The sequence below is a fragment of the Falco rusticolus genome, chromosome 9, assembly GCF_015220075.1.
Source record: "Falco rusticolus isolate bFalRus1 chromosome 9, bFalRus1.pri, whole genome shotgun sequence".
NCBI lineage: Eukaryota > Metazoa > Chordata > Aves > Falconiformes > Falconidae > Falco > Falco rusticolus.
Genome location: NC_051195.1, coordinates 5538502 through 5548932, shown reverse-complemented (window position 1 = coordinate 5548932; position 10431 = coordinate 5538502).

Here is a 10431-nt window from a genome sequence, read left to right as displayed (position 1 = left end):
CTTCGTGGCTCTTCAGCATCCCCACCGGTTCCTACCACTCAACCTGTTTGTTAAATTTAGCAAAACATTACATCAAGTCTAAGACAGTTTCCATCCATTGCGATTTTGTCATTTTGGTGTTAAGTGAGTTCAGCTAAGGGGTTTTTTAATGAACACAAACTAAACTAACCTTCCAAGAAAGGTCCGTGGGCAAGGGTGGGAAGTTGCAAGAAACATGAGGTAGCTGCTAGGAGAATGCAGACAGATGTCAGAGACGTTTCTCTATTTGTAAACAAACAAACAGCCCGACACCCAAATTGGGCCAGTCTTGTGGAAAATATCAAAGTCATGACCTCCTTCAAATGAAAGAAAACAGATTACACAACAGCAGTACCTGCCGTTTTTCATATCTTTGGGTACGTTGTGCTGGTTTTACGAGGCTCTGGATCCAGGGGAGATGAACTGCAGTGACTGCCTTAGGTTCCAGTGAGGTTTTTTCATTTCACTGTCGCCATCTGAAAGGGTACAACCCAGTCTCCATTTGGTTTTGTTTTCTTCCTGGTAATCTCCTCTGGTTTTATATTTGCTCCATAATTTCCTTTCTTTTTTTATTTTTACTTCTTCCTGTTCTCTTCCCTTCCTCACCTATCTTACCATTTCCATTTACTTTTCCTCTGTTCAGCTCTAACTCCCTTAGAGCCCTACATTTTTACTCCTTAAAATTAAGCCCTTAATCCACCACTGCTATTTGCACACACATTTGTTCAAGCAGTTGAACTTAATACACCACTTCTCATTCACTGAATCATATTCCCCAGCTGCAAACAGGCCCATAGCCTCTTGCAAACGTTAAAAAAATAGGTATTTTAAGCTAGGCTTTCATGTGGCTGAATTAACTTGTTAGACATGGTAATGCAACCAGTTGTGATTGCCTAGCCTTATTTGCCTTTCAGTTCTACTGAGGACTAGTCCCATTACACTACAGCCCCGTTTATATCAGCCAGCCATAGACTGTAGGTGCCACATGGGTTTGGCCACAGCACTGAAGAAATAAACACTTATGATAACATACTTCTAATTTAGATTTCATAGAACAGAATCATAGGCTGGTTCCCTTCCAAGTGACGGCATTCAGAGGTGAGCTTCAGGAGTGGGATATTTTTAGGTTTTGCAAAGAGAAGTCCTTTTTGCACAGCTGGCCTTTTGTGCATCTGGATTTATCAAGGTGATTTTTTAAAAAAAGTTGGTGTATTTGTGAACAAGCGTGCAGCCAAGGCAGCTCTGTTGACCTGTTCTACATGCCTAAAAGTGGTAACTTGGAATCATATTGCAGGTCTGTCGCAGAGTGTCACCATGGTCCCAGACCTTCCTGGGTACCTGCCTGCTGCACCACTGCTCAGACAGTGGTGGAGATGCTCCAGTGGGAAAGCCTTCATTGTCAGCAACTGGGGACATTCAATCCCCTTTCTCCAGCTGCTCCCAGACACCTGCCTCTGGGATAACACCATCTCAGAGCCTTCCGTGCCAGCACGCCATCCCCTAGCCTCCTTGCAGTGACTCACTGCTGTCCATAGGAAAAAAATGAATCACAATCTCAGCAGCTTCTGCTGACCCCATTTACAGCCTGCAACACAAACACAGGCGGCAGACCAAAGCGGAGGTGGAAAGCCGAGCTTTTCATTAAGCAAGCACGTTGTGGGACCCTGCAAAGGAAGATTCGTTTGCGTGCTGCTCGCTCCAGCATGCCTATGCATGTTTGCGCTGCATTCCCCAGGGAAGCTGGGTTTCTGCGGGGACAGGAGCCGGGACAGGAGCCTCGTGGGAAACCGGCTGCTCTGCTCCTTTCTTTGATAAAGTGGTGGTTGAGTCCACCTATGAGAGAACCACTTTTGAGGTCTTTGTTTTGGCAAAGCTGCTCTTGTAGAAGTAAATGCAGTTCCTTGCCTTGTAATCTGGGATGATTTAAAATCTCTTTCTTCTTTTTGAAGTCAGTCAGAATAATTAAGTTGTGCTGGCAAACTAGGGAGGCGATAAGTAGCAAAAGCCAAATTTCAGGCTACAGGCAATTTGTATGTGCCTGGGATCCGCCTGACAAATAAAGTGAAGCTAAAGGAGCACAAGCTAGTAGGGTTGCAACAGCTAAGGAAAGGTAAACCCAAATTGTTCCTTTGTAGGAAAAAAAAAAAGAGGTACCACTTTGCCTTTTTGGGCTAGAACCCGTGCAGATAAGGGGGAGGCCCTTGCTCTGCAAAGGGACAGAGCTTCTGACACCCTGCTGCACCTATAGAGATGGTATGGGAGCTATATGCACAGCATGCTCAGCACCCCAAGCTGAGGCTAGCCCGGACAGAGGCACCCCCGTTACAGACACCCTCCAGGGTGGAGGGGAGCTCGGCGGAGGATGCAGCTGCACTCGTCCCTCAAGTTCAGACCTTGCTATGAAGACAAAGCCCTGGGGGAATTCAGAGGGTATTTTTTTGTTGTTTACTTAGCTTGTGGGAGTTTAATGTTTAATCGTCGCAGAGGAGTGAGTGGGTTAGTCATGTAATTGTTAGCCATGATTTCTGCCTTTTTTCCTTTTGTTCTTTGTTCTTCCTTATCGCGGCTCTTGCATTTTGTGAACTAAATGGGCTTCCTATCAAAGCCCACTGGTCCTTGGTTTCTCAGTAAACTGCAGATTTATGGCATTCACAGGTGTCTCTTCATCTAAATAAATTAAGGGCACAGGAGTCAGGGGCTGTTGGCACTTAGATGGCTGCCTAAGCTCAAAGGAGAAGGATGCTTCCCCGGCAGACAGGCACCAGTCCAGGCTGGCGCCCATCACTGTGAGCACCACCACTTCTGCAGCTCAAGGAGCCAGCTCCATACTGTGCTCCCAGCCTTCGCCCAGAAGAAGCAGCGCTGAAATTCCCCAGTCTCTGGTGGTGATGGTTGCCTCTTTCTCACATGGAAGAGGTGCAAAAGGAATAAACGACAGTAGAACTCCAAACAAGGGAAGCATTTGCTGTTAAGCAAATAGGACATGGTTTTATCTGCTAGCCTCAAACTGTAAAACAATTTATGGACTCGAAGGTTGGTAGATAAGCGTGCCATTAATTGCAACTACATAAGGCAACCCCATGGGGCCGTTCCCTAAGGGGCAGCTTTGTGCCCCAGTGCGGCTAGGGCTGCCCCCCAGCACAGGTTCACCTCTTCTCTCTCCCAGCATGTGCCACAACCACCCAGCTTCTCTATTTTGCACACCCTTTTTGCCCTTAAAAATGTCAGATCTGGCCATGGTCTGCCACTGCGAACCACACTGCTACATTCTTAACGGAGAGAGCCAATTTTCTATAATGATTTTGATTACTCTTGCTGGTTAATAATTAATTCAAAACAGGACCATAAGATACTTCTGTTGGGTTCTTATTGCTTTTAACAAAACTGAAAGATGCTTTTAACAAACTGTAACTCAATTAATCTCTGTAAAGAGAAAGATATGCATCTTAATTGCCATCAAATATTTATTTTCTCTTTTTTCCCTTGCATCAGCTCTACCTTACTCCTTTCTAATATTAACTCAGCCTTGCATTAGTGGTTCATAAGACATTATTTAACATCTGCAGAGGTGTTTTCATAGTAGTGAAGTCATCCCCAGTCAGCCATGTGGCCCATGACATTACAGTTGCTTTTAAATGTTTCTAAGGTACAATAAGCCTACCAACTGATCCAAAGGATAAGTCATTTCTGTTTTCTTTTCCCCAAGACAAAACAGGACTGACAGAACCAGTCATCTTTTCATCATTAATATCGGAATTGCACTCAATTCTGATATTAGAAATCAGGTATCAGCTGGCACTCTGCAGAAAAAAAGAAAAAAAATATTGATGCATTTCATAGCCCAGCTGTCTAGGAATAATAATAAAAAAATCCTAAAATGTCACAATACACCTTCTGGAAATGTTGCCATTCCAGATATCAGGAGAAAGAAACATACAATCCACTTACCACGGAAAAAAGGTCTCTAAATTTGAAATATAAAGCCACCTGGGAAACTTAGATATATTATGGCTGGACGAGCACAGTAGCTTGATGGCAAAGGTAGTATTCAGCATGAGAACAGCTGTCAACATCTGTCTGCTTTAGGATGATGGATGGCAGGGAGCAGAGACTCCAGTGTTGCCACCGGCTGAGCAGAGGTGCAGATGACCTGGCAATGCTGCTGTTTACATAACCCCTTGAAGCTATTGCCACAACCTGTGGAGCTGGTTTTAGCAAGAGTGGAAAATCTGTGGAGAGAAAGGAAATGCTGAAAAGCCAGACAAGCTAGAGTAATATCTGGAGTGGTGCTGGGCGCATTGTCAGTTAAATAATTTTCAGCAGCAGTTCAATTTCATCCATGTTCAGCCCAGGGTGTACTTGATGATGGCAACAGGGCTTACAAGAAGGACTCCAGAGAAAAACTGTAATCTCCTAAAGCATCCTTGGGGGCCAAGAAGGAGAGACCAATTGCCTCTGTGCCCTGTGGCATTTGCTGTGCCCCAGGCACAGGGGTTGCTAGCTCGGTGCAACACCCCATTCCCCACCACCCAGCCCCGGGGCTGGGGCTGGCTCTGGCTCCAGGTCTCTCCCCCATCAGCAGTTATCAGTTCAGGGTGACTTCTGGGTAGGTACCGCTGGCAACAGGAGATTTTACAGACAATGGCATAACTGCATCCATTACCATAAGAACATACTGGAAAAGCCTTATTCTTGCACTGACTTCAATAAAGTGTAAATCCTACAGAGGATGGAATAAAGACACAAGTATTGTAAATTGGTAAGACTCAAGTTGGGCAGCTTTTGATGACAAAATATTCAGTTTACATCCGTAACCCATTGAATAATGTGCACATTGTACAAAGACTTTGGCTTCCTATATTAAAAATTAGAGCAGCTGGGAGTTACAACCACTGAAATTTGGTTGAGTTTGGGACAGATTTCTAACTGCTTTAACCCCAATGGTCAATTTTAGTCCTACAATGTAAATAAAAAGTGACATTACTGAAGGCAGCAGCTTGCAGGATGATATAAAGGGAAGTATAAAAAGCAAATCACGCTTTGATCTGTGTGGAGACACTGGGAGCTCCTCGGATGCAATGAGGTAGGGAAAATGGGGATTGTCCTAGAAGGTTGACAGGCATTTCACCCAAATAAGTTACAGGAGTGATTAGGGATGAAGTGGGCTCGGTTCTTCTGCTCAGAAATCAACCTAAGACATGACAAAATATTTTTTCTGAAGGATGTGTAAAACAGCACTCAAGGAACAACCTGGGAAGGAGATACCAATGGGCTAAAAACCTGGGATCTGGAAACGTCACCGGAACCTCATGATTTCACACGTTTTCTGAATCTGAACATCCCAAGATTTTTGCATGCCTTCTAGATACTCTGCAATGGTAACCAATGTTTCTTTTCCTTTTTAAGTGTAGGCACACAGCTGTTATTTTTGTTATCTATTTGAAGATGTGTAACGCAATATGGTAGATTTTATACAGATATCTTTATCTTTTAATAAATATTTAATAATTACTTCTTTCATTTTATTTTATGAGCTGTAAAGTTGCAATGTTAATTGTTAGCCAGGATCCCCACACACTTCAGTTCTTGTGGATTTTTTAATGGTCACTAATATCAGTTGCTTCCCAGCCCTGAAAAATGTTCCCTGACTATACAGAAAACAAGAAAGCTCTTTGCTTTTACAAAGTTAAATATGTTTTGAGCACATATCCTTAAGGCTTATGAAACTGGCACATCAGCCTAGAACCAGAAAGAGCTGTCCTCCACACGGAAAGCAACACTGGATTTTTTGCTCCCAAAGGAGAATGGCTCCTGCAGTGCCTTAACCTGCCCCGGTGTGAGAAGCCAGAGCAGCCTTTCTCTTGACACTTACTGCTCCCTGAGCAAGGCTAATGTTCATTTGGGTGCATGCAGAGATGACCCACGTGTGCAGCCCAGCCCCAGGGATGTCAAAGGGTGGCTCCTCTCCAGCTGCCCTGAGAGCAGGACCGAGCCCTGCTGGGGAGGTGCTCCTCAGGCTGAGCTCCACGTCCCCCGCCAGCACAGACTGGGTCAGGATTAGGCTGTGTGGGCGCACAATCACATGGCAGCCACATGAGCCACGGCGTGTGCTCTGGAGCTCGCGTCAGCTATCAGCTTTGACACGGCCTCCGTGCCAGCTGCAGAGTGCCGGGTGACACCTGATCTGGCACGGCGCCTGCCAGGGCTAGAGTAAGCTGGGAAAAACGCAGACCGTATCTGAAATTACCAAATGAGCTTAGGCTGGTGCTCTGCTGCATGTTACAGGGCTGAGGCATTCTTGACCCTGTAACTGGGATCCCCTGTAGTTACTCCTCTAACGTTAAACAGTACATTTTTAGATACTGCTGCTTGGAACCCCACCTGCAGAGCTGTTCTGCCTATTAAAAACCTTGGTTGAAGGCTCTGCCACTTATGTGGGCGTTCAAGTGTGGGCTGCTCCGTCCTGGAGGAGCACATCCGTAAGTGGGTACCAGCACTGGGACACTCGCTGCCTGGCATGGCCAGATGGAGAAACCCAGAGTGCCATCACCCAGGGATTCCTCAGCATGGGAAATACTAGCCAACGCTGTCAGAAGGGTGTGCCGAGGGCAGGGCATTGCAATGTACTTTGGGATCTTGCTATAACTGAATGAAAACCTTCTTACTTCCACCCATCGTGGACTGCAATTTAAACTGTCACTCTGAGACTCTGAGTGGTTACGGCAAAGTATAATGTTATGGCTCCAGGTAAAAGTACAAGTGAAAGCAGCTTCAACTATCTGTTCTGCTCCGCACTAGACTATCAAATATAAATGTAAATTTTCTCTGCAATATAGTGCATAGTGAAAAGTTAAATAAATAAAATAGCGTATCTCATTGCCTCTGTCTCTGATTCTGTGTGCTCCGATAGAGTATCACTTTTTCTAGTAATAAATCATGTTTACATTGTTGTAGACTTGCATATGGAGACCTCAAACCCTTCACTAGAGGAGGTGTACATTGCTGACCAGCATCTGGTGAAGGATATCTGCTGAAGGCACAGCACCATATCTGTGACACTGCCCGGAAGCAAAGTCAGGCGTCCTGACCTTCCATCGTCATCCCAAGACCATTAATTAAAGCATTGCATGCTGGCTTTTCTCTAGGGAATGCCGCTGCTGGGCCCAGCAACAGACAGAAGCAAAGCACAGTCCTGAGCTGGGTAAGTGACTGCAACAACCCTGCAAGTCGAAAGCCCTCCAGGCAGTTTGCATATATTTCAGTGCAGAATAGGCCCCTTTTTAAAGATTTTAAAGAAGATTAAGCTCTCTCAGCTTTGGAATGAAAGAGATAGTACCCAGCTGAAGAAAACATTTCAAACTTCTTGTTGCAGAGACACTATTAAAGACAATTCACATCTTTTTTTTTGTGGAATGGCTTCGGGCTAAAGTAGAATAAGAGGGGGGAAAGGGTGTTTTGTTTTCCATTAATAAACTTTATCTCTAAAAATGTCAGAAGAAAAATAAAAATGCACTGTTTGATAGAAAATGAAGAATCTTCATATGCATTTTGGTATAATGCTATGCACATAGGAATGAGGAAAGCAACTGCAGCATGAAGATATTACAGTCCTCGTGCTAACTAACTCATAGTGCTTAAATATGACTTTCTGGGAAATGAAGTACTTAAAAGGCTGAGAAATTACTTTATCACAGTGTATCTGTACTTACACACAGCAGTTACATTGGGGCGCTTTCCTACCTCAGTATCAAATTAATAACAAGATCCAACAACTGGCAGCTGAAGCTGAATGAATTCAGCCTCCATGTGAGACTAAATTTCCAAGCTCTGTCAACATAATTTCGTCAGAATAAGTTTTGGCTCTCACTTAGAGCCTTTAAAATGCATATTGTAAGTACGCTTTAAAGAAGCTTTTGAATTAAACTGTCTGCTTGTACGTGCAGGGATTTTAATGTTTCTGCTCCTTTCCTCACCGTGGGAGACATGGAGGGAAGAGGTTTGTCTGCGCTGGTTGCCCCCAAGGTGCCCATCACTTACGCAGTTTTGCTGTAAGGAAATGACTGTAGGGAAACCTCCTTCTTCGGCGCTTCAGCTAATTCCCTGCAGGGATGGAAAGGATGTTTTTTCCTTCACTACTTAGCTAGTGATAGCTTGGGGAACAGTGGTGTTCTCTTCTCAAGCTCCAGAAACTGTCCATAACTGAAGGCAGAGGGTGTACACCTGAGGTGGAGAAGACAGCCTTGCTTCTTAGAGTCCATCTTGCTCATGTGTTTGAAGTCACAGCAGCCGGCAACCCTGAGCTACAAAGGGTGGTTCTTCCCCAGGTCATACTGACAGGAACCTTGGAGAATTTTTGTCTATATGTCATGGCAAATAATTTAATTAGGTAATAGATATTACCTACTCAATCCCATGCCACTGCAGAAAGCTCAGACATTCATCCTCTGGAATTAAGTTTAATGACTGAAAAGCTTTCCCTGGTTGCCAGCACTGAAGGTGTCAGCAGAGTAATGACCTCGCCTGATCATAGCCTCTAAGAAAAGCAGTCCCATTGAGCTCAGTAACGCCTCTCTTAAAATAGTGCACAGGAGGCATACTGCATGTGGATGGAATTTGCAATATTGAACCCATAAAAAAAAGAATATAGTGAGAGCATTTTGCTCTACACTTAGTAATTCACTGGCCAGGCTTTTTCCTGTTTTCCACTGTAACATAACTGTTAGTTTTAACAAAACCGTTTTGTCGAAGACAGAATTAATTTCTTTAGAGCAATGAAGCGAGGTTTTGTTCACAGTTCTTTATTTCTGTGTATGTATAAGTTGCTGAACTTTCTCTGCTGGACAAAATTATGCGTCATGAAAATACAATTAGAAAAGTTAAGGACTGGGATATTTTGGAATTGTCGAATATTTCTGCTTCATTGCTGAGACATGCAAGATACGTATTTGTATATGCAGGGCATATATGTGATGTGCATGTGTGATATATTTGTATATTTGCATACAGATACATATAGATAGATACATATTACTCCTTTGGGTATTACTGTTATACACGTACGTTCTACTGACAGCTTCCATAGCTTGTGAAATAAACACTTGTTCTTAAAGGTGCATATTGCCACAGGCCACCCACCAAATGTTATTTGTTATCGACCGTGTTTTGAGTAACTGGAATCCCAGCAGGAATTGATGCCCAAACTCTCTTACTCGTTTCAGTGATGAGAATCACAAGCAGCTCCTAAGTAAAGGATCAGTACAGAAGCGGCCTGCCAATATTTTTTGCCAGGCATGAAGACTGTTGTGAGAATACCTGCCAGCTTTTGAAAACTATGAATAGAGACAACTGGAAAGGAAGTAAGTGCCTGTCTCATAATTCTGCTGGAATATACTGGGCTCCAAGCCAATTCCTAAATTGAAGCCAGTGGCACTGCATGGAGCAGAAGCCAGTGCAGACTTTACTCTTGAAAATTTTTAGACATTGCAGGGTATATAAAAAATACATGTTGTCCTTCATGATCTTTGCACACTTACTTTGTATTTCAGAAGAATGGGAAAGTATTTGCATGATCTAATCACTTCAGATCTGAAGTCTACCTGTTTGTGACCACAATTTCTTTCAATTGTTACATTTGCACACTTCACAGAACAGAATACTGAAAATACTGAATCACTTCCAAGTCAGTAAGCTCAGCTGAGCTTTAAGTAGCCTGTGTACTGGCACAGTATCAAAACACTAAAACTATGAGCAGCCTCCTGCTGAAAGTAAGTTTTGCTTTACATCAAGACATTAGAGATGACTACATTTATGTTTCTATACACATAAGGTTGTCTTGGATGTCAAAGATTGATACCTAAATGGTTTAGGGTGAAGATGTACCCTGCTGAGCTCACCTGCACTGTAAGTGCAATTCACAGAGGAAAAGCTGCATTGGTGGCATCCTTCTCACACTCGTCAGTGGCTGAGCTCTTTGCCTTTTGGTTCCCCACATGTATATTTAATGAATATACTTTTGTGAATAGTGCAACTTGCAGAATTTGGCAGTTTTAAAAGGTTTGTATCTCAGCTTCAGCAAAGACAGTTCTTCATGTACCTGATTGTCTCCTCACTAAATTGCAAACATGGGAAGAATGAGGCTATCTCAAAAGGAAGGTTGCAGCAGTCCTCCACGATGGAAATGACGGTAAACTACAATACGAGGTTTGCACCTTCATTCCAGTCAAATATATTTCCCCTTTTAAATGTAGTTATCTTTTTTTCCTTTCCTGAGTCCTATTATCACAACGCATGGTTATCCAAACCACGTTTGGGAGGCTGGAGAAAGTATTTGAAAGTTAAGATCTATCAGACTGCAGACTGCCCTAGTTTTCATTACGGCACCTTCTGCACGTGTCTTATGAAACTGCTTTTGAT